This window comes from Coptis chinensis, chromosome 3 (assembly GCF_015680905.1).
Source record: "Coptis chinensis isolate HL-2020 chromosome 3, ASM1568090v1, whole genome shotgun sequence".
Taxonomy (NCBI): Eukaryota; Viridiplantae; Streptophyta; class Magnoliopsida; order Ranunculales; family Ranunculaceae; genus Coptis; species Coptis chinensis.
In genome coordinates, this window is record NC_141458.1 from 95,667,977 (window position 1) to 95,694,154 (window position 26,178).

The following is a 26,178-nucleotide window of genomic DNA, read 5'->3' on the forward strand; positions in this document are numbered from 1 at the left end:
GGCCTAGTGACGTAGTCCATAGGAAAACTCCCGGTGGCTGGGTCAAGGGTAGCTTCCTTGCCGCAGAGTCCATGTGACTGTTGGCTTCATGCCATATATGAGTACTAATCCTTCATTTTTATCATTCCTGCAACTTTCGTAGTTCCTCTCAGCCATCCACCTTGTTTCCAGCTACCAAGGCATCAACATCCATTCCCTATAAAAGCTTAACTGCTGCTTGTGAATCAGATTCAAGCCATATCTTTACCTTGTTCATGCATAGCAGTAACTTTCTCAAGAACCATGGCCATGCATTCAGCTTTGAAATCAGTTCACGAGACTGTCCTGGTTCTACCAATTAAGTCTGCTCCTCTCATACCACACTACACCAGATTTTAAAAAAAAAGACAAAGCTACCGACACTTTTGTTTTGTCTTTTTGTGAGCACGCCCACCACGTGTCGTTGAACTCCACCTAAGCGTCGGATCACATTATCACAACCCATAGAAAAAAAAAACCACATTATCCCAAAAAAATAACCTGTTTCGATCTCTCTCACCAAAATAAGAAAAAACCACTCTCAAAATCACTCTCAAAAACCACTCTCAAAATCTTCATAATATTTGACCGATCCTCAAATCGCTATCTTCAGCAAATCTACAATCTCTTCGGTAATTTCAATTATTTCTTTATCAAATCTACAATCTCTTTATCGATCTAAGCGATTTCGTTTAGATTTTAACGTTTTTAAAGATTAATTCATATAATCTTTAAACATGTAATCGATTCGAAATTAGTTAAACAGAGTAGTATTGTAATCGGGTTCAAATTAGTGATTCATTGATTTGTCATTTTGCAATTTTGCATACCAAATGAATGTTTTATAAATGGGATGGGTTTATTAGATCCGTTAGATAATGGAATTTATGTTAGTTTTGTAATTTGAGGATATTAATAATTTTTGAATTTGTTTATGTTTTTTGAAGGGTGATTGGAAATTTAGGCAAGAGTTATTTGTGATGGTTTGCCACCTTCAAAACCGCATTTTTCCCTCGCTATGTAATTAGCCTACAAAGGCGAAAGAAGGGGATCGGATAATTTGGAAACGAGGGGTATCAATTCTTCAAAACCAAACCGTTGTGCGGTGGTTTGAAAGTTAAGGCTAATGCACAAGCCTCACCTAAAATTAATGGGACAATTACTTATCCACCAGCTAAGAATGAGGAGATGTCTACGTCATCGATCGCTAGAACGTTTATTAATCAATTACCCGATTGGAGTGTTCTTCTTCTTTCTATAACATGTTTTGGCAAATGAGAATTAGTGGACACTTCTTGATTGGAAACCAAGGAGATCCGATATGCTTGTAGATCCTTTTGGTTTAGGGAAGATAGTTCGGGATGGACTTGTTTTTCAACAGAATTTTTCGATTAGATCGTATGAGATAGGGGTTGATGGGACTACGCCTATAGAATCGCTTATGAACCATTTATAGGCAAGGAAAAACAAAAACTTTTGTATAGCGTTGTATTCATGTGTATACTTTTGTTCTTCAAGATGTTTGATTTCTTACATGACTTTGGTATGTGCAGGAAAACAGCTCTTAATCATGCTAAGACTGTAGGGCTGCTAGGTGATGGCTTTGGTTCAACGGAAGCCATGACTAGTAGAAACTTGATTTGGGTGGTAGCTAAAATGCAGATTTCTCGTGAATCGTTATCCTACTTGGTAAGCTTCTTCACTTCCTAGTATATTTCATTTGGCTCATTACATTTGATTACCTTTCATCCGCTTTATAGTCCTCAATTTTGATAGTTGCAATGGGGTTCTTCTATAAATAAATACAAACTAAAGCATATTTTTCAATGTATTTGTTTTCTTGTGGGGAAGTGGAAAATCATGGATATAGAAGTTCATACAATGTGGATGTCGGATCTTTATTTGGAACTTGTTATGGGTAGAGTAGAATCATTAAAATTACTAAAATATAACCTAAAAGACACATTTGGAATAGTCTGCAAAACAATTGGTAATCGGTATTAATATATCTCAAAAGTTGTAAACGTCATTTTGTCTAGGAGAACAATTTAATTTGGTCCTTGTTGAATTATTTGATCTTAGATAGTTAATTGCTTCAAATGAGTCCGGTATAATCACATATCTGAGGGGACCAACCAAGCCAAGATTATTTAGCTAATAACTATAGCTTGGTTTTCAATGCCTTTCTCTCAACAAATTGGGTTCTTTTGTAAACCGATATATGCCGTAGGGTACTTTATGCACCGAGAGGGAAGTTTTGATTTATGGAGACGAGTAGTGGTCCAAGATGAAAATTGGTAGTGGTCCACCTAAACCCAAATTGCTCTTGCAAAAAGAAAAGAAAAGATGGTACAAGTGGTTTCTTTCTCCCCTTGTACATGATTGGATATTAGGTCACTTGACATCTTTTGGAGGGTTTTGAGTTTTGCCTCTTCTCTTAAATGCACATATCACTTTCTGCATGTTCATTGAAGAGTTTGGACAATAAAGATCAATACGTAATTTTGTCATGTTAAAATTCATTCTAAAGAAAAAGAAGATGATCGCTATCTTCGACTACCGTAATCTCTTTGATGGCGAAAATCAGGCGATTTCAATGACCAAGTTGCAGATGGGTTTACTAAGGTTCTTTCATTTCAAGTTTGTGAAGTTCAGATCCCGTCTTGGTGTTTCTTATATTTGCAATTTTGCATCATGGGGAGGGATGAGATATGATACAAATACATACGCTATGTTATTGTCTAGTATTTAGGTCAATTCGATACGACCATGTGTCCCTCTTTAGTTTAATGTGTTGACTTCGGTTGTAGATCTCATTGTGAAAAAGACCTATTGCTGCGTGGTTAAAGTAGTTAGTGTGTCTCCGATTGTATGGGTTCGGTACTAATTAAGATAGCGGGAGTGCCCACTATGCTTGTTCAGTTAATAGAAGTTCATTCCGGTTTGTAGAGAACTAAGTTTCTCTTCATTATATGTCGACTATGCATGCATTTTGAAGATCTTTGATTAATAAATGTATTGTGTTGTTCTCCATTCTCATCTTTCTATTCCAACAATTTTGTGGTTTCATTTTCTTACTTTCCATATTAGTTGGCTTTATACAAAGTTGGAGTTCCTTTGGCTTGCATGGACTTATAAATTCCTTGAGTTGATATGTTTTGATCGAAGATCAAACTATCATCTAGCTTTCCATTTTTATGCACGTAGTCACAAATATTATCAGTTACTCATTCAATTTTCTATTAACTTATGTAAACTATTCAAAGAAATTGAGTGATGACGTTGTTTTCAAAATATGTAGCAACACAATACGGAGCTTGTAGTGGATATGGTGAGCCACAATTTAAGAGACGGATCCAGAGAAGATCTAGAAATTGAAGGATGAGTAAGTCCCAGTTACTTTGTTACGAGTCACATTGTTTTATTTTGCATCTATCTTGGTTCTCGATACCTGCAAGACCGAAAATACCCGCGTCGGCTTTTAATGATTAACGCAGAAATTAAGAAGTGTGTTACGTTCTTCTATCCTCCTAGCCCTCTCTCTTTGGATAGCAGCTTTCTGCTGGTCATCATATCCTTCAAATAAATGTTCAACATCTCCCCATGTGGTCTCTCGAAGTTTCTGTTTCACCTTCTCAATTGTCTCAAAAAGGTCCAATTTGCTTGTTCCGCCTTGGATGTGGTATTGATAGATAGGGAAGAAGGAGCACTCTAGAGTATATATACTTGCTTAGAATGACTAGTTATGGCCAAGTCTATATAACTGCTTCTAGTTTAGCTTGTTTTTTTTAAGCTGAATATAATAGCATACAGTTTTTATGGTATGCGGAAGGTTTTGTTTCAATAAACGAGAGAAGGATGTAGAACTTCTTGGTTATATAGAAGTGTAGAGAAGATGAGTAAGCACCTTGTTTTCACTTTTGGAGCCGAGAGAGAGAGAAGGAGAGTGATGATTACCCTTGTTACTAGAATGGTATTTGGGCTGGGCCTTTATAATCACTTTTTTATTTGGGCTTGGGCCTTTAATCCAATTAAGGTTTCTGCCTTACCCTGCCACAATAATGTTGGGCGGAGTAAATTCGGCAATGGTGGATCAAAAATCCAAATAGACAGATTACCTCTGTTTATGTCTTTTGTTTTCTTTAAGATTGTCACTCTCTAAGTTAAGCTCATGGCTGAAAAAGCAAAATACCGACTTTTAAATTCGCCGGGTTGTAATAATCTTGTTCCAAGCTCGCAACCGTATTTTTTAATAGAGTCCCAAACTGTAATTCTCATTTGTCGAGAGACTTAATTAACAATTTTATTCATAATTTATTTGTTAAGCTTTACTGTACATGTTTTTCCCTCAGTTGTACTACTTTGAAATGGCTCGCCACATTTATAATAGAGCATCTATGGAGTGGCGTGGGTATGCTGAAGATGGTGTCCGTCATCGTGGTGAATGGTGATGATGGTATCATTAGGACAGTGGGTGGAGGTGGTTCATGGCCTTAAGAAGATGGTGAAATGTCAATGATAGTGGTGATGGTGGTACTGAAATATGAAAATGGTAGTACAGATGTGCTATTGAAGACGCGTTGGTTTAGCAACGATAGTGGTGGCGAAAAGGAGTTCTTTAATATCTTGTCTTCTTTTTATTTCTTTGATGAGTACCACTTGAAACAATGTGTAATGTGGTGAACTTTGTTGAAGTTCGACATATTGAACGGATAGGATAGTATCCTAATTTGGACTCGCATATCCGAAAGTATTCATATCAACTAAGAATTCAAGTAACAATACTTGATTGCAATTTCATTATTAAAGAGACAGAGACACGGATAGGATAGTATCCTAATTTGTCTATTATCGCACACTTCAAAAGGCACAAGTATCTGTTTATTACCGGTGCTATTAATGCTACTAATCAAGGGGCATTTTTTTGCCTGGCCTTTTTTAAAAAATAAATGAAAAAAAAAAAAAACACTTGTCAAGTGTGGTAGAAAAAAAGATCGCAAAAAACGGGTCACCCTACGACTCCCAAAAGTGTCTTTTTTTAAGAAAAACGACATCCAAAAGTGTCTTTTTTTAACAGATATGGTGTAGTGCCAGGGTTCCCCACTTCCCCCTAGAAGGCCATCATCAGGTGGTATCCAAGCTAGAGCCCTTAGTGAGGACTGTAGTAGCAATGAAATTTGGATATATGATTTGCGTAGATCTACTTATTATAGACAAACCCGATATAATATATGAACTATACCAAGATTTTCAATTGTGGTTCTGACAATAAATAAATATGATTAAACAACTAAACGATATTGACACAATAAATGATAATTGCAATCGATAAATGTACGAAATTGCTGAATAATTAGAATTGGAAAGTAAACTTGTTAGTTGACTAAATAACTCCGAAGATTGAATGTCTTAATCTTCCAAAATATTGGAGAATTCTCATTCAAGAGATTTGCAGTTATCATACAAAAAGATCATGTAGTTGATCCTAAGATACAAGTTTAAATAAAAGAACCATCCTAAGGAGGTCCTTGAGACTCTTTACATTATTTAAAGATCATCGAACAGATAGGAGGATATCTGACTGAGTTGTTCTCTCATATAAGAGTCTTCAATATTGTTAAATGGCTGAGGATCCACTTGAGATGCGTTATTTCCACCATCTAATGGTGCAACCACTGCTGAAGTCGGTTCTGATGTGAAGGCATACGATCTGCTTCCATTGTCGTCTGCCATATGTGACTTTTCAGTTTCTAGGCTTCTAGCCATAGGCACATATGACCATGATCCCAAAACGTTGTTATCTTCAAAAGTATAGAACTGGTTATGGTCTTGCTGCAAAGAAGTCCCACCAAAGTCTGTTGTTGTCGTTCTAACTCCCTCGTTGAACAATGTTGTTGGTTCCTCCAAGGATGTTCTCGCACGCTTCCTTTTGGCTCATATGCTTGGTCATAGTCCTCCTCTAGCCTTTCCAAAACCAAGCCGGATGAGCTTGAAGATGTGTCTTTATCGCTCCTTCCCTTGCGATCCTACAAAGAGCCAATACGCCTCGCATCAAGTGGATATTCTTTCAAAGTGTACTCATGCATTACCCAAATTTCTTTCTTACCATTCACGATCCTTGCTTTCTCACCTTTTCGGGTAAAACTCAGATTTTTCCGATACCCTATTTCAGAGTTATCTATAGGGTCATAAATCGCCGGGATATTGCATCCTCCCTCTGATTTGCCAGTCTTCTGCATCGTCTAGGTTCCTTTTGCACCAACGGTTTTATCCATTCTCACTCCATGATCAAATTTCTTCTTGAGAACAGTAAAAAAATATAACTCCGTTTCCGAATTCCCATTGAATATTTCACTTGGCGATTCGCTTCCATAAAGATCACGTTCCACAATGATGTTCCTCATTATCCCTTGTGGACCTTCTCCATAGACTTTCTCCCATAGGTAACATATGAGATCGACATCATTAGGAACAAAACTAAATCCCACGGGGATCATCTTTACTTGTAAACAACAAAAGATCACTTTTTTACTAGAGTAGCAAATAACTCTGACTTCTTCTTCTTCAATCGGCCTTCAAGTTAAACCTAGCTTGTAGAGGCTTTTGTGAGAAAGAATACAAGGTGGTCGTATATTTATAGACGTACATTTGGGGTGGTAATCACTACACCATATCTGTTAAAAAAAGACACTTTTGGATGTCGTTTTTCTTAAAAAAAGACACTTTTGGGAGTCGTAGGGTGACCCGTTTTTTTGCAGTCTTTTTTTTTCTACCACACTTGACAAGTGTCTTTTTTTTTTTTTTTTTTTTCATTTATTTTTAAAAAGGCCGGGGCAAAAAATGCCCCTACAGTTCAGAGCATTAATAGCACCCCAAGAATAAAATGATACTTGTGCCTTTTGAAGTGTGCGGTAATAGACAAATTAGGATACTATCCTATCCGTGTTTTGTCTCTTTAATAATGAAATTGCAATCAAGTATTGTTACTTCAATTCTTAGTTGATATGAATACTTTCGGATATCACGAGTCCAAATTAGGATACTATCCTATCCGTTCAATATGTCTGAACTTCAACAAAGTTCACCACATTACACATTGTTTCAAGTGGTACTCATCGAAATAAAAAAGAAGACAAGATATTAAAGAACTCCTTTTCCGCCACCACTATCGTTGCTAAACCAACGCCTTCAATAGCACATCCCGTACTACCATTTTCATATTTCAGTACCACCATCACCACTATCATTGACATTTCACCATCTTCTTAAGGCCATGAACCACCTCCACCATCTGTCCTAATGATACCATCATCACCATTCACCACGATGACGGACACCATCTTGATTCAATTGCCACTCCATAGATGCTCTATTATAAATGTGGCGAGCCATTTCAAAGTAGTACAACCGAGGGAAAAACATGTACAAGAAAGCTTAACAAATAAATTATGAATAAAATTGTTAATTAAGTCCATCGACAAATGAGAATTACAGCTTAAAACGGACTCTATTAAAAGCACGTTGCAATAGCTTGGAACAAGATTATTACAACCCGAAAAGTCGGTATTTTGCTTTTTCAGCCATGAGCCGGTCTTAGAGAGTGACAATCTTAAAGAAAACAAAAGACATAAAACAGAGAGGTAATCTGTCTATTTGGATTTTGGATCCACCATTGCCGACTTACTCCATGACATTATTGTGGCGAATCGGGTAAGCGTAAACCTTAATGGATTAAAGGCCCAAGCCCAAATAAAAGTGATTATAAAGGCCCATTCCAAATACCATTCTAGTAACAAGGGTAATCATCACTCTCCTTCTCTCTCTCTCTACTCAAAAGTGAAAACAAGGTGCTTACTCATCTTCTCTACACTTCTATATAACCAAGAAGTTCTACATCCTTCTCTCGTTTATTGAAACAAAACCTTCCGTACCATAAAAACTGTATGCTATTATATTCAAATTAAAAAAACAAGCTAAACTAGAAGCAGTATATAGACTTGGCCATAACTAGTCATTCTAAGCAAGTATATATACTCTAGAGTGCTCCTTCTTCCTATCTATCAATAATTGTCCAAGGCGTAAAAACAAATTGGACCTTTTTTGACCTGCTAAGGTGAAACGTTTCGAGACCACATGGGGAGATGTTGAACATTTATTTGAAGGATATGATGACCAGCAGAAAGTCGCTATCCAAAGAGAGAGGGCTAGGAGGATAGAAGAACATAACACACTTCTTAATTTCTGCGTTAATCATTAAAAGCCGCACGCGTCCGGGTATTTTCAGTCTTGCCAGTATCGGGAACCAAGATATAGATGCAAAATAAAACAATGTGACTCGTAACAAAGTAACTGGGACTTACTCATCCTTCAATTTCTAGATCTTCTCGGATCCGTCTCTTAAATTGTCGCTCACCATATCCACTACAAGCTCCGTGATTGTGGTTGCTACATATTTTGAAAACAACGCCATCACTCAATTTGCTGAATAGTTTACATAAGTTAATAGAAAATTGAATGAGTAACTGATAATATTTGTGACTACGCATAAAATGGAAAGCTAGATGATAGTTTGATCTTTGATCAAAACATATCAACTCAAGGAATTTATAAGTCCATGCAAGCCAAGGAACTCCAACTTTGTATAAAGCCAACTAATATGGAAAGTAAGAAAATGAAACCACAAAATTGTTGGAATAGAAAGATGAGAATGGAGAACAACACAATACATTTATTAATCAAAGATCTTCAAAATGCATGCATAGTCCGACATAACAGAGAAACTTAGTTCTCTACAAACTGAACTTCTATTAACCGAACAAGCATAGTGGGCACTCCCGCTATCTTAATTAGTACCAACCCATACACCGAGACACACTAACTACTTTAACCACGCAAATAGGTCTTTTCACAATGAGATCTACAACTGAGTCAACACATTAAACTAAAGAGGGACACATGGTCATGCATTTAATTGGCCTAAATACTAGACAATAACATAGCGTATGTATTTGTATCATATCTCATCCCTCCCCATGATGCAAAATTGCAAATATAAGAAACACCAAGACAGGATCTGAACTTCACAAACTTGAAATGAAAGAACCTTAGTAAACCCATCTGCAACTTGGTCATTTGAAATCGCCGGACTTGTCGTCACAAGAGATTACGGTAGTCGGTTATTAGCAGATCATCTTCTTTTCTTTAGAATGAATTTTAACATGACAAAATTACGTATTGATCTTTATTGTCCAAATTTCTTCAATGAACATGCAAAAGTGATATGTGCATTTAAGAGAAGAGGCAAAACTCAAAACCCTCCAAAAAGATGTCAAGTGACCTAATATCCAATCATGTACAAGGGGGAGAAAGAAACCACTTGTACCATCTTTTCTTTTCTTTTTGCAAGAGCAAGTCGGGTTTAGGTGGACCACTACCAATTTTCATCTTGGACCACTACTGCCTCCATAAATCAAAACTTCCCTCACGGTGCATAAAGTACCCTACGGCATATATCGGTTTACAAAAGAACCCAAATTGTTGAGAGAAAGGCATTGAAAACCAAGCTATAGTTATTAGCTAAATAATCTTGGCTTGGTTGGTCCCCCTGATATATGTGATTATACCGGACTCATTTGAAGCAATTAACTATCTAAGATCAAATAATTCAACAACAGGACCAAATTAAATTGTTCTCCTAGACTTCAAATGCGTTTACAACTTTTGAGATATATTAATACCGATTACCAATTGTTTTAAAGCAGACTATTCCAAATGTGTCTTTTAGGTTATATTTTAGTAATTTTAATGATTCTACTCTACCCATAACAAGTTCCAAATAAAGATCCGACATCCACATTGTATGAACTTCTATATCCATGATTTTCCACTTCCCCAAAGAAAACAAATACATTGAAAAATATGCTTTAGTTTGTATTTATTTATAGAAGAACCCCCTGTAACTATCAAAATTGAGGACTATAAAGCGGATGAAAGGTAATCAAATGTAATGAGCCAAATGAAATATACTAGGAAGTGAAGAAGCTTACCAAGTAGGATAACGATTCACGAAAATCTGCATTTTAGCTACCACCCAAATCAAGTTTCTACTAGTCATGGCTTCCGTTGAACCAAAGCCATCACCTAGCAGCCCCCACAGCCTTAGCATGATTAAGAGTCTGTTTCCTCGCACATACCAAAGTCATGTAAGAAATCAAACATACTGAAGAACAAAAGTATACACATGAATACAACGCTATACAAAAGTTTTTGTTTTTTCCTTGCCTATAAATGGTTCATAAATCGATTCTATAGACGTAGTCCCATCAACCCCTATCTCATACGATCTAATCGAAAAATTTCGTTGAAAAACAAGTCCATCCTGAACTATCTTCCCCTAAACCAAAAGGATCTACAAGCATATCAGATCTCCTTGGTTTCCAATCAAGAAGTGTCCACTAATTCTCACCGCCAAAACATCATTTATATAGCAAGAAAAGAACACTCCAATCGTAATTGATTAATAAACGTTCTAGCCGGTCTCGATGATAGACATCTCCTCATTCTTAGCTGGTGGATAAGTAATTGTCCCATTAATTTTAGGTGAGGCTTGTGCATTAGCCTTAACTTTCAAACCACCGCACAACGAAGCCTGGTTTTGAAGAATTGATACCCCTCGTTTCCAAATTATCGATCCCCTTCATGTAGACGGAATTTATAACAGGAAAAATGCGGTTGTGGCGGTGGCAACCATCACAAATAACTCTTGCCTAAATTTCCAATCACCCTTCAAAACATAAACAAATTCAAAAATTATTAATATCCTCAAATTACAAAACTAACATAAATTCCATTATCTAATCGGATCTAATAAACCCATCCCATTTATAAAACATTCATTTGGTATGCAAAATTGCAAAACCAGTGACAAATCAATGAATCACTAATTTCTCAACCCGATTACAATACTACTCTGTTTAACTAATTTGAATCGATTACATGTTTAAAGATTATATGAATTAATCTTTAAAAGCGTTAAAATCTAAAACGAAATCGCTTAGATCCGATAAAGAGATTGTAGATTTGATAAAGAAATAATTGAAATTACCCAAGAGATTGTAGATTTGAAGATAGCGATTTGAGGATCGGTCAAATATTATGAAGATTTTGAGAGTGGTTTTTGAGAGTGATTTTGAGAGTGGTTTTTTCTTATTTTGGTGAGAGAGATCGAAACAGGTTATTTTTTTGGGATAATGTGGGTTTTTTTTTCTATGGGTTGTGATAATGTGATCCGACGCTTAGGTGGAGTTCAACGACACGTGGTGGGCGTGCTCACAAAAAGACAAAACAAAAGTGTCGGTAGCTTTTTCTTTTTTTTTAAAATCTGGTGTAGTGAATGTCGACATTTCTACAGGTTCTAGTTAGAATAGGTTTCGGAGTCCTAATTCATTAACTATTGTAAACTCTTGTTTTCAGCTGAGATCCAAACCATATCCACTTCTCCAATCAATTACCAATGGCCGTTTGATCTCCATCTCAATTGGTGACTAAACATTTATTGTGGTTCCCAGATGTGTTGGTGTCCTTTTGATGCATCAGATTAGTTTCTCATCATTATATTGCTGTACTCTGCATCCATATGATTAAGTCTCTCAACATTAATATTGTTCGAACTCCTATTAATTCTGCTTTCGATCTAAGCAACATCCATTTCATGTACTTATCCAATTCGGACTCAAAATTTAATTTGTTTGCGGCCAAGCTACCTAGAAAAATCGGCAGAGTGAATTCTCCATGGGCGGTATGGTGAGTAAAAGTTACTTTCTAGAATTCTAGTGACTTCTCCATATTCCGATTTCTTAGGCTTTTTTTTTCATTTTTCTTTCTTTCGTATCATCTTGATCCAGTAATAGAATTTTCTACAGCTACCTATCAAAGACCATTAATACTGAGTAGTTGAGAATGTTCCCAGTGACCCACGTCAGCCCCCTTTTTCTCTCTAAGACCGACACATCAGATTTTACAATAATTCGGCCTTAAAAAAACAAATCTATGCTTTTTTTTGCCGATTTCTAAAAAACAAAACCCCTTCTTTCCATACTCTCTTTTCAATTCTACAAAACACCCCCAACTCAGAAAAAAAAATCATCTCTTCAAACTCTCTTTCTTACCAACATTATTGAAGTTTCAAGTCTCTCTCATACACAAAAAAAAAGATGCATCGAAAATCCAAGAGGCGATTCTTTCCTTCCAACTATATCTCTCTGGCTCCCACTAACCCCATTTCATTCTCTAATTGAATCAGAAGACGAACTCTGAAGATATGGAGAAAAAGAACGCACATTGAAGAAATTATACAATCTGTTCTTAAATCAGGTACTCTCTCTCTCTTCAAATCAAATTATCTCCCTCAAATTAATTGAACGATGTTTATAGTAGACATGTGAAAAAACAGATAAAAGGAACGCACCTCTATGTTGATAAGAATTCCAACTGACTTGGAGGCTTTGGCAAGGACCATAAACTTAGCGAGTGTAAGGAGTTTGCCATTGTTCTTATTTGCTGGGTTTCTTGCCATTGTTTTTCAGGGTACTGCTATTTTTGCTGGAAAAACAAATACCAAAATGAGTGTGAGAACATTCTTCCTCAAAAAGATTAATGGTAGGAGGAGTTCGTGAAGGTGATCTATGATCATATTATGTGTATTTGGTTAGTTATAATCTTTCTCATTTTAGTTACATAAACAGGAGCTTGATTTATTTAGGTTGGAGTACTTAGTTATGTAAAGCTCTTAATGATTTTCAGATTTAGAAAAAAGACAAGACATTACTTTTCCATCAGCATTAACTTTTCATTTCATTGAGGATATTTTCTCAAGCACTAGTAATTACGTTTCGGCATCTTAAATAATTCTAGACAGGTATAAGCATCAAACACAAGTTTGGATGAGATACGAATATATTCATTCAAATACAAAATACCATTGATGAGGATGAACTTATGCTTTAAACTTTGAATTTCGCTTGCCGTTAGGTCAAATGAAAATTAAATATTCCTGTCTTTGATTGGATTTCAGGGACCAAAGAAGCTCGGGCCATGAAAGTAGTCACTGCAGTTGTGTCACCCATGAGATCTACTGAAGCCAAACAGAAAAGGAATTTCATGCTTTGACATTTGGATTGAGCAATCTATTGCATCAGCACCATCTCAGATTGCTTGCTGATAAGCGAGATCGCTGGAAGCTACATAGACTCCACTTGCTCCATTGTGGGATATGACCAAGGGATCTACAAAATCATATAAATATAAGAGTGAGATCCCTTATCCACTCAATTAGTTTCCTAAAAGAGCTGAAAATAAGTATGTCACCTCTTACAGCCAACATTTTCTGGTTATGTGCCAAGCAAGATGAAGGACAAGAACCGTTGCAAACATTAGATGAGATGATATGAGTAACGGTACTTCTAAAAGCTTCTACTGAGTATTTCTACAAGAAATATAAAGAACAAAACAATAAAAGAGTTTAATAGACACAACTCACCAATAGCCTCAGATGCAGTCGGAGGGAAGTCTGTAAGCACTCCATCAACAGCAAACTCTGAATTATTGACGAACTACAAGTACTCTTTCATGGGGTCATAGCTGTAGTTAAAGCTTCCAGGCATATCATTTGCAAAACCTGTGGAAAATCTCTCTTTCTCTCTCTAATGCTATCAATGGCCGAAACAATCTTCAATTTCATGCTTCCATTTTCTTCAGTACCTAGAGGTTGTTATTGGCCGGAACAAGCTTCAATTTCATAGGTTTGTATCTACTGTAAAAAAAAAAGATGCTTCTTTCATTTAATTAGTATATTGGTTGATGCATTTTTCGTATGAAATTTATTGGCGATGCTAAGGGTTTGTTTATGATATGCGTGTATTAAAAAAGAAGTTTTGTGAATATTTCATTCCTGTTAGGGCTGAATTATTAAGTGAGGAGTTTTAGTTGGTTCAGTTGATTGGATTTATAAGGGATGAATGATTCATTTTTTCTTATCAATATGTGTTACTACGATTGTTAAAGGACTTTTGTGAATTTCCTAAGAAGAAACATTAAATACTTATATAGTTATATGGTCTTATAGCCAACCATCAGGTATATATTACATCAGTTAGCAAAAAAAGGTATATATTACATCATCTTCAATACAGTTAGGTTATTATCTTTGTAACATGACAACCACAATCCTAATGATAATGATAATGATAATGATAATAATATTATGGATCCCACGCCAAAGACCATAGAAAGGAAAGAAGCAAGTAGGACCACCCCTCCCCTCTTACAGGCTTACTACAAAGGTACAAACCCCATGCTTCCATTACTGAAACTTCCTTCAGTAGAAGCCTCGAAACCAATCTCAGGACTAGCCACACAATGCCAGCAATAACCATGAGTGATCGAACTCGATCCATACTGAGGTCACGCCTTTGCTCGGCATTTCGACCGACTAGCGCGGTAATCCGTAGTAGGGCTGCATTACCCCTATTTGGTCCACTCACTCTCCAAAGACATGTTAGCATTCCTAGCTCTATCATATGTGACTGTAATACTTATTGTATCCGGCAACTCTTGGTGACGCTTTTGGATTGTTGGAATGCCGCCTCACGGCATCGTCCAAGGGGTGCTTCTTTAACCGTGGTTCGGGACCGGTGGGTGCTTGGATCCGCAAGGTTCTTTGTTACTACTATTGTCATTGCAGTGACATTGAGCACATTTGCTATCGTCTCGCCTGAGTCCACACACGCTATAACTAAGCGGATTGCAATCGCTCGTAGTTATTATATACGGTGTGACTTCTAATCGAAGGTGTACTTCATCCAAGACACGTGAGCAACCAAGACGGTCATTGGGGCCTTTGCTTCGTGGATGGCATTGTGCTGCCGCTTCCTTCCTTCGCCTGCTGCTACGAGGTACTTATTAGTTCATCTCTACAACTTAATCTCCAGTGCTATTTCTAAGCCTCTGAAAGATCCTCGCTCAAAAGATGTTTCTTAAAGGTAGATTTACGTAATTGTGACCAAAGTTAGCGAACCTGGATAATAGTATTTAATCGCCCTCCATATTTCATATAGGTACCATGTGCACCAGTATACTAATGGCACAAGTTGTGATCTCACCAATCGGCCTCGAGAAAGGTATGTAGAAATCAGCTTGACTTTTGAATCCTCTAATATTTTTATCATTTAGTTCTAAGTTAAATTTTCTGATGAATCGCTAAACACGTATAATCCATCGACCTCCATGTGTTTATGCACAGGTAGGATTTGTGTGCTCGGAGCCTAGAGCTGTGATTGCTTCTATAATGGAGCTATCAACTTGCAAGTATGCGCTCACACTTCATAGCCCAATGCTTTGCAAGCACCCGTAAGTCCCTTTCATCTCCTAATCCTTTTTATTCATGTTTAAACCTATCTCCTTTTTTACTATTCTCTTTTTCTTCGATATATTTCTTCACTCGATCTATTAGATCCATATTGTTTTAAATAAAAACCAGTGACAATAATGGTGTGAATTTGAAATGATTAATTAATTAAATAATTTGTTTATTTTGTTTTTTGGTTGGTTTGTGTAGGCAGTGGATTATGGTGTTCATAAGCTATGGGAGCCAACAATATCGGGGTATTAATTCTATTACTATAATTTAGTCTGTCTGTTTATCAAATCATATAGCTCGCACTTTTAAGAACAATTTAACCATGATATCCTCGACTGCCCAAACTTAGGTTTGCAAGCAATTACTTGCTAACAAATAAGAACGTTTGTTCTTCTATTTAGTAAGACTTACTAGGAGTACCTTACAGTGTGAAGTTATGATGATTTGCACTTAGTAGGAAGCATGTGGACTAGACCAAAATTTGGATCATACAATATTTAAAAAAAGGTTTGGTATTTGTATTCAAGCCAATAAATATAGTGAATGTTCTTTAGTAACATTGCAATATAGTTGTTCAATCTATGTCTCTATAAATGTTAAAGCAGAAATATGTGGGTCGACAGTTTTTCACCTCGAAGTTTTAAGTCGTTTGTTAAAGGAACAAGTTGAAAGAGTCCCAATAAAACATGGGAAACTATAATTTGTTTTAAATTAGTAACAAATTTTCTTTTTCCACATTGTTTGCATAATGAAATTATTGGGTCAAAGGTCTAAGAATAGGTGCTTCTTTTTTCTATTTTTTTTTGTTTTAAAAAAATATTATCATTTGTAATTGTTATTATCATAGTTTAGTGCTTCAGTTACTTGAAAGTAAACAAAGTATCTAGCACTGAATATCTAGTGTTTGATCCTTCTAACCATGTATTCCAAGACTATTCCCATAAGAGACCTCAAGTTTATAGAAAACCTGAGGATTTGCAATACTTGCAAGCAAGGAATAGTGAGAGTTTCGATCACAGAAAACGAAAGTGTGAATCCCCTAATTTTTTAAGTTGGATCAGGAAGGACTCTTGGCCAATGGAAATTTGTTTCTCTTAGTGCCAAACTATTCACTAATCTCTGAACTTCATGCTTTAATTCACGTGTAATGATTTCAAAATGGTGACGATATGTCCACAAGAGAATGTCCTGTGGGGTTGTCATTCCGAAAAAGATCCTTCAGTAAATTTTACTTTGTTCAGTTAAGCATTTTTGATAATTTGTTTCATTGTCATTTTTTTTTTCTTTTTTTTAGTGAAGGTAAACCAGCTTTCTTAATTGTAAGAAGAATGTGACTTCCCATTTCCCAACTGATGCAAGAAAAGGAAAAATATGGAGTTTCAAACCATATATCAAGGTGACGGGTTGAGCGCTATAATCTCAGTTATGCAACATGGGAATTACTTCCACATGTAGATGTTGATGCTGAATATTGCAAAGAATTTAGTGCACATTACGCCGCCAATCACTCAATCATGTGCTATCAAGTTGCGCTTATAGAAGTTTTGGCAAGAATTTGGCAAGATAATTGAGAGGTTTTTCGATCATGAAATTGGGTTGAAGACCCGCACCTTCATTCGATATCCGGTACACACGTAAACCCAAAGAGGGCTCAGTATACTTTATTTTGCCCTTCGGGTGAGAAGAGAGAATGGAGAAGATAAAGAATTAATGATGAAAAACTACCGCGTACAAGAAAAGTGCTTTCTTTTCCAACCTAACTCAAGGGGATTAATTTTTTTTATGAATTATTCAGACATCTACACGATAAGTGATTTGCAATTTGTTAGTTGTTATTGTTTTACGTGTTTGTGATCTTAAATAAGTTTGAAACTTCAAAGGTCATAACAGAGTGAACACGATCGGGTCCGCAGATTACTTGGCCTCGAGAAAGAAGATATTTCTATATATACATGTAATTGTTATTGTCACAGTAAACAGAGAAGGGGAAAAAAAAAACTAAAAATTCACTAAATCATAAATGGACTTAATTTTACATGCTCAGAAGCATATAGGGGAGGATAGACAAGCAAACATAAAAAAGGCAGTGTACTGCAACATATGCCTTTAGAAGCAAAGTGGAGATTTTAAACGGAATGGATCACAAGTACAATAGCAAGAGCAAATGCTCGTCAAATGTTAGTTTTTACTTCATGGTCCTAGTTCTCAGAAGATGTAACAGATGTGCAACTGTATTTCTAACTGTATTAAAGAGCCACGAGGCATATACCTTCAATTCTTCACGAACCTGTGTCCTAAGTCGGTGAAGCCGGATCAACTAGCTTTCATTTGCGTGGAGTGCTCTATATGATGAAACAGAGCGATGTACTTGAATCTCTATACATATCCAACATAATATTTTGAGTCAACAGCATCTGTAGTAAGTTTTCATGAAGTCCACCTTTTCCAAATATCTCCAAGGCAAAATTTTGGTCGCCCATTTGGACCATGTGACCAAAGATCATGGACCTGTTTGTAGTCACACAAATTAGTATCATAATATTGCCTATATTAAGGGAAATTCGTTAGGAAAAATGGGAGTAGTAATAGCTAAGATTTTAAGGGTAAAATGTGGAACTTTAGGAAACTAACGGGGAGTTTGGCTTTTCAACCGTCCTAGCTTCTACACCATGAACTAGAATTGAATAGAGTGATCCGTAAAACTCTTTTCTCGATTAGACTATACACGATGAATCTGAATAAATTAGATAATCAACTCGAGGAGCCAACCTTGGATCTAAGAAAAATCCTACCAAGCCAGTTGCATATGTGCTAATACTCTTCAAAGATATAGGAACATTTTGATTCCATTCTCAAGGAGGCGGGGATCCCGACTTCTAGATTCCTCTTCCCGTACATAATCATCATGACTTCATAGTTTAAGTTTATACACAGTAGGGGTACAAGATATGAAATCCACTCCATTACATATATTGATGGATTTTTATTTGTTTGTTAATTAAGGTTTCTCGATTGTTCGGATTTGAAGAGGTTGATTTCCCTGTACTTGAATCTAAGGCTTTTATTCGCAAAGTCGGGAAGAGATTAGAGACCAGGTATGCATTCTTCTTTTGTAATAATGCAGTTTGTACTTATATATGTATATGAGTTCTAGGGTTGAATTAAAGAGATTGTAAATTCTTGACTGAATTAAAGAGATTGTGAACTCGCTTGAAAATTGAAAAGACCACTTTGTTATTTGGAAACATAATTATCTTAATAAGCTTTACCGACATTGAAGTTCTTCTCAATTGGTTGAAAATTGTCTTTTCTCGTCATTGATGAACTTTTACCCTTAACAGATATCTCATTTCATGTATTGTAGGTGGGGATCTCAGTATACTCTTACTTCATTTTGTTCTTCCAACTCTTTCATTTTAAAAAGTGTATTTAGCGTCTGAAACTTTCGGATCTCCCAAGATCACGACTCATGGTTTCTTGGGTCAATTCGTAAACTATCATGCATCATACCTCTTTTTTTTAAGAAATAAGCAAGGGTTAGATAGACCCTTACTTGTATTCATTAAGATAATTTTACATATTGAGTCCCAATTGCATCCTCCTCTATCAGTACATCGAGCTCACTATCTAGAAGATGACCGAAAACCAACAAAGATGGAACATATTATATCACGTAGTCCAATCTAACCCTTGCTTATTTCTCGATAAATTGACCACCTTGGCGATCTTTCAAAGTGTTTATATCATTTAAGGAGAAGTTCATCTTCTTCCAAACCAAAATTTCAAAGGAGTCGAGTATTTAGGGGACTTCATTTAAGGAGGGTATTTTGCGAATGAGGAAGCTCTTTTCAAGATCTTCTTTGCAGCTCATGGTATTTAGGGGACACTAGCATACGTTTTATTCATACCATAGTACCATGAGACAAACCAACTACAACTTATTTTAATAGACGTGTTTTTGGTGTTTTTCTTTTCATTTTAGTTCTAATCAATTAAATCCCGATGTTTTGTTTTGTTTTATTAGGTTCCATTACGATAAGTTTCTTTCACTAATTAATCTCTTTATCAAATCGAAATGAAGAAGCCCAAAATCAGGTGGGCATAGCCATTTGGTGCAATGGTATTTACTACATTTACTACATACACCCTAAGGTATCGGGATTTTGCTTAACGAAACCAACTACAACTTATTTATATATCCCGAAAACAATAACATGGAAGTACCGCAATGATTCCATGATCAAGAAAAGTTTTGTTTTTTTATTAGGTTCCATTAATCATCTTTCATCTAAGTTTGTTTATGTGTGGTGAAAAGCGAAAATCAGTGAAAACTTGTGCCGCCTTCTTTGGGAGGGCATTTTCACAAGGTCCTTTTTTGGTGGGGTTTTAGGGGACACTAGCATCAGTTCCAAGTTCATGACTTGATTTCCACATGTTAAGATATGCTTTGGTGTTTTTCTTTTCATTTTAGTTCTAATCTCCCAAAGTTTTGTTTTGTTTTATTAGTTGACCACTAATTAATCTTTTATCAAATCGGAAGAAGCCCAAAATCAGTTGGCACCATTAAACAAAATGTATTTTTCGCAGCAGGTAAACACTAGCTCTTTTATTCATACCATTCCATGACCAAACCAACTACAATGAATATGAGGTCTTTTCATTTTAGTTCTTCAATTAAATCCGATGCATTAGTTCCATAGATATGCTCAATTAATCCCAAACCACCTTTTCAGGGGAACTTGACTACCTTCCACAACCCAACAAGTAAAGATAAATACTTATGGTTATGTGTGGAAAGGACTAGGCCATGGAAATTTGCAACAAATCATTAAACAAAATGTATTGAATGTGTTGCTATTTTGGGGGCATTAGTTCTAGATATGCTCACCAAAAACCACCTTTTTTAGGGAACTTGACTACCTTCCACAACCCAACAAGTAAAGATAAATACTTATGGTTAATGCACCATTAAACAACAAAATGTAGAAAACTCTCTTAAGCTATTTCCCCGACATGAATATGAGGTCTAATTCTTGGGGCATTAGTTCTAGATATGCTGGTGAAAACCACCTTTTTAGGGAAAAGGACTCATGGATAGCTATAAATTATGGGTGGAGCCCGGAAATGGATGCAAATCTTTTGCAGCCAATGCTTTCAAAACACAATCGGTGCCTTGGAAGCTACAGGCGATGGAATTTTATCCAACAAAAGATGCAAACTATTTGCATTACCCACATTTGGAGGGAAGCAAATATATCTGCAGAGATTGTCATTAACTGAAGTTACAAACCTGTAATGATACTCCACCCATAAAAAATACTAACTTATTGTATCTTATTTTATAAATATGGGCAACTCCTGCACATTTAGTATATGAGGTACAATAATGATTTGGATATAGATTTAGAACAAAACAAACAAGAAAAACAACACCTAAGCAAAAGTTTCAAAGACAAAACATGCTAGGTTACTTTAGTGAAATAGATAAATTTTGTATTCAAACAATTTGTTTCATTCAATTTGAGCCCTCTTTTTAGTTCTTACTTTTGTTATTTGCCTACTTTTTGTTCTATTGGGAGCGTGTCAATGTTTGGTAGCTGATTATATTATTCCCAAGATGCAAATATGTTGGATAACACGTTCCAGTGTTGTTATTAGGGGGACATTGTGCATTAAGGATTCGAAAAGAGAACAACAGTATGTTGCTTGAAGTAATTGTGTGTATAGGTAGTGGATCGACTTTCTGTATATATGTCTTCTTATCTATTGCTTTATTTTATATTTACTTTGTTTTTTCCCAAGCCATTATTATATATTTAAGTGTTTTCGGGTAGTGTGTTAGTACTAAAATTGGCCTATTTCATTCCTTCAACCATATGGTATGCAGATAGAGAGACCATTGTGCACAATGAATATGATTCGGTTATCGCTTAAACATATAGTATGTTTTGAGTGTTCTATTCCTTGATTGTTGCATTATATTTTGATAGTGAATTGTTATTTAGGACAATAATAACCTAGGTGAGGATGATAAGAATTGTTATTTAGGACAATAATACTTAAAAAAAAAATTTAGAAAAACATAAACCTATCAAACAAAGTATATATATATATATAAGTAGTGAATCATTAGCTATCAATATACATATATTATTTATTCAAGTGGACTTTAGGTTTTTGAGTCATTAGCTATCTATGTAGCAAGTCCGGCCATAGGCCGGGCCAAATGGCTAGTATTTTATAAATACTGGTGTCACACCCCAAATTTCCAGAAAATTAAAATAGGGAACTATCCTCACCCTATTCCATCTTCTGAAAACCCAGGATGAAACGAAACCCTAATAACCCATTACTAAACACGATATAGAAAAATGAGATCAAATTAAAACCGAAAGAACAACTCGTCATTCACCAATAAAATCTATTTCAATCATTTCAACTTGGAAGACAAATTAGTTCCGTTTTCTCAAAACGGCATGTAGTTTCTTCCCAAGTAAGATTTCAATCCCAATATACATTTCCAAGAAACTCATATAACCGTACCCATCATTCCCATTTTCCAAATTAACTCACAATATAAATACCACTTACATTCCACTTATTTAATACACATATAATAACTTAATTTAAATATGAGTTTGATACACCTTACCTTTAAGCCATCACGTCGTTTTAGGATATGATATTTACGTCCCTACAGAAAAGATTAATAGATCTTACCCTCCTGCAAAATAGAGTTAGATATCACAATAAAATGATTTATCTCAGCCAGTCAAATTTTCATTCATAATCAAACCTTATTTAAGACATTGAAGTCTAATTGATGAAACATGGTTTGTCCTTCATATTTGGAAATACCACTTATCATTACACTAACAGGTCATTCATGACACATTCAATGAATACCTTGGGTCATTCCTGCCACATTCAAGGAATACCCATCATAACACCAACAGGTCATTCATGACACATTCAATGAATACCTTGGGTAATTCCCGCCACATTCAAGAAATACCCATCATAACACCAACAGGTCATTCATGACACATTCAATGAATATGTTGGGTAATTCTCGCCACATTCAAGGAATACCCATCATAACACCAACAGGTCATTCATGACACCTTCAATGAATACCATTTTTTTTTAACAACCAGTATCACGTACCCAATTTAGTACTAACATTGTACACATATAGTTATCACTAAAACTAATATATAATATATAATATGGTGGCTGCACCTTTACAAAAGGCTGCCTACGTATCCAATCTTTCAAGATTAGAATCAAGCCTTACGTAGCTCTTAACCAATTTATCAATATACTTGTATGTGCCTTTAAAGAAAACAACAATTTATACTATATAGAATCACATACAATAAATTTCAAATACTCCCACAATCATATACATAAAGTTTCATCCCCAGAGATACACTATGAACCTTTAAGTCCAAAAAGCTAAAAAAATGGATATTTCTCTACTTCGATTATCCAAAAACGATCTCATGAACCCTGTCGGTTCCAAATAAAACCACATTCTAAAAGTAGGCTACAAACACTATATAAACACCCAAGAAAAGTTTAAGAGACTCTTAGTTCATTACTAGATATATTTCTCAAAACAGGTTCATGCACATAAAAGGATACCACGGTAGGTTTTCTAGCAAACTTGTCAATACTATAGTGTTTTCCTACATTCCTCAAAAAGACACGCAACTTTATTATTTAGAAACTAGGGTAGGTAGACTTAGTTTTTCATGTAGAACTCGAAGTCCCAACCTCAGCCCATCTAAAAGAAAACTTAGGTTGAAAACGGTAAAAATCTCAATTTTCAACAAACTAGAATTCAGACGCGTTATTTTCCGGAGACCACAACTCTTTCCACAAGTGTCCAAACGTGACAAGGCTTTTTGCATTGAAAAGAAGACTCTCAGAACTTACTCTTTTATGTTTTACAAAAATACTAACTCATACTCTAACTATATGAAAACTGGACTCGAACACAGTGCACATAAACTGAATTCTGCCGCACTATTTTCTGTCTCCACAAGACTCGGAATAGGACGAGGCCAATTGAGTTAGAAAGAAGACTCATAAAACTCAACTTTTCATGTTTTACAAAAACTCTAGCTCTCTCCCTAGTTTTATGCAATTTGTGATCAAACCCTATGCAGAAAACTGTTTTCTGACGAATAGAATATCTGACGCATAGAATTGTCGAGGTCATATCCTTTCCGTCACTCATCCAAATTAAGTGAGGCTCACTGCGTCGGATAAAAGATGCTATAAGGTTTCCTTGGTAAGAAATTATACTTGGCAAACACTTAATAGCCTGGATCAAGGAATTTCTTTATCGCCAAGGTGGAACAAAAGACGTGAAAAGAACCGGTCCGTACTGGCGAGATAAGGATAAGGCTGGTGGACAATAAAAGACTGATTTGTCACAAAGCGAACTAGCAAACCAGATGTATGTGGTTTACCCACCCCATACATGGCATCCCTATGGAACTTCATTCTTGCGACATCTCTGAATATCAACTTGTCACCACTATGGGATATGGCACCTACTTTTGCACTTGTTAAAGGAGTTTTGTGCTTCACCGAGATGATCTAAAGGTAAGTCTATTATTTGATTTTTTACGCCTAACTAGTTGTATGTGGACATGTGGTGAGCTAATAACTTAACTGTCTAGGGAGAAACAATCTGGAACCATGTGGACAAGACAAGAATGTCACCACAGAGTCATAAGAAAATCACCATGGTACAATACTTGCACCCACCTTCTAGATTAGTACTTTCACCAATGTCCCAAAAGTTAATGCTTTCCGATAAAAATAAACAATTAACTAAACTAATAAATACTCACCTTTGCATCCGCACAAAATGAACAAGGGTGCCTTTGAACCACTAGCGGCTTTTTGTTCTCTTTTTTTCGGAGTTTCTCCTATCTGGTCACATCCATTTTCCCTAAAGTGATCATCACTAATGGCCTTATTCCATTGCCAGCAAAAACATTGTGTGCAGTTTCCGCATACCATCTTGTTGCAATATGCAGTTCGAGAGATTGCCATATTGCAAGATGAGCATTGCTTAGCATCACGAAGTATTACCTGGAGGCTAAAAATCTGGTTCTGGAGTTCTTGCCTTTTACGTCTTTGCTGTTCCTCGAATTGCGATGAACCTTGTTGTTCCTCATCTTCTTGCAACTGGTTGTTATTTGTGAGCTGCTTCTCCGACAGCTCAGGTTCTTTCATTAAGAAAACTTGCAACATAGCTAATCTTTGATGTTAACGTTAACACCCTTTTTCTTCAACTAGTTCTTTATCAGTACTAGTACCAACCTTTCTTCTCTCCCCTCTTTCTTTTTCTTCACTTCTCTCGCAACTTCCTCTTCTCCTCCCCCTATCTACAAGGAAAAAGATTCGGTGGTTATAACCCCCTATCCCTATCTCTACTCACGTTTTTCTCTTTTACTACTTATCCCCCCTTATTTTATTTTATTTTTCTAACTAAAGCCCACTTAAACCCATGTCCAAATAATACTAATAAAATACATGCTATAAATATTTATTTATTTAATTAAAAAAATAGGGTTGTTATAACTGGAGTCTAAAGATGCTTTTTAGCCATTATATTTTGAACCAAGGCCAAGCTTGTTTAAATGACTGATCGAAATTGTCTAGAAACATATTGTATTCGAGGGTGATTCACTTACGTTGATGATATATAAAATTTATAGTAATTTACGTGTTTGTTATGTATGTTGTTCTCCTACGTGTATTGAATTTGGTCATTAGATTTTGAATCAAGCCCAAAATGTTGTATGTCTTTTAGATGAATTTTGTGCAAACTTGCTCCGAGCAATGGTTGGTGGAGAAGGCCAGAAGCACGAGTTTACTATTTGTAAAGGGGAACATCGATTAGAAGAGGGTAATTTACTTGAAAGGGTTTATATGAACGATATAAAAGTTGTCATGTTGATTTTTATTACTCAAATTCTGAAATGCATTTCATTGATAACAGGACCTTTTTTGTTGAAATTATGTACTCTGTAGCACCGTGGCAGTCTAAATGCCTGAGAATATTTAAGTGAGCTTCGAACTGTTTATTTGAAACAATTATTTAAGTGACAATCATATATAGAATTATTAGAATATTGCCCTCATTCTTTTCATGGTTGATTGCAAGTCGCATCTCTTAATTGAAAACTTGCACTGGCTGGATCATGGATGTCTAATGTATACTGAGTGATCAGTGCCGCACACAAGCTTACTAAATTTACAGGTAAACACAGATCTTTCTTTTGTATCCAATATTTTAGTTATATTATTGCATTAGTTGTAAGCCTGTAACTGTATTGTACAAAATTTATGCTTCCATAACCGTTAACCGTTAGCTTTTGCCCGCCTGCTCTGTAATATGTCCTGTGTTAGTTCTAGTAGAATTTGAAACATTGCATGTATTTGTTTTAGAAGAATCAACTAAAGTTGCAATCTATTTTTAGTTTAATTATTTGGTTCTTTAATCGTATTACATGTAGGGATCGCAGATGATTTTGATTATCTGGGAAAATTCAGCTCTAATAAGATACTCGAAATCTAGAAAAATGCTACAATGTGATCAAATGTTAAAACTTTTTTCATTTTTATCTTACTTAATACTTAGGAATGAAGGAACTAATGAAGAAATTCCATACATTGATAACCATATACATAAAACTCTGTTATCTTTCTCTAAATCATAC

At 35.7% G+C, this 26,178-nt stretch overlaps 3 long non-coding RNA genes across 4 annotated transcripts; 1 reads left to right on the top strand and 2 right to left on the bottom strand.

Annotated features, from left to right (window-relative positions):
- Positions 1 to 12,960: 12,960 nt before the first annotated feature.
- On the bottom strand, positions 12,961 to 13,790 carry LOC147511855 (uncharacterized). Its single transcript, XR_015217087.1, has 3 exons — positions 13,556 to 13,790; positions 13,384 to 13,402; positions 12,961 to 13,301 (listed from the first exon to the last, which is right to left on the bottom strand). It is a non-coding gene; the product is annotated as an uncharacterized LOC147511855 (long non-coding RNA).
- Positions 13,791 to 20,977: 7,187 nt separating this feature from the next.
- LOC147511856 (uncharacterized) lies at positions 20,978 to 24,901 on the bottom strand. The gene is made up of 2 exons (XR_015219528.1): positions 24,301 to 24,901; positions 20,978 to 22,157 (listed from the first exon to the last, which is right to left on the bottom strand). It is a non-coding gene; the product is annotated as an uncharacterized LOC147511856 (long non-coding RNA).
- LOC147511857 (uncharacterized) lies at positions 22,151 to 25,835 on the top strand. Of its 2 annotated transcripts, XR_015219530.1 has the most exons (4): positions 22,151 to 24,049; positions 25,269 to 25,364; positions 25,458 to 25,523; positions 25,623 to 25,835. It is a non-coding gene; the product is annotated as an uncharacterized LOC147511857 (long non-coding RNA). The 2 variants fall into 2 exon arrangements; XR_015219529.1 differs by having other exon boundaries at positions 25,269 to 25,523.
- The last annotated feature ends 343 nt before the right edge of the window (positions 25,836 to 26,178 follow it).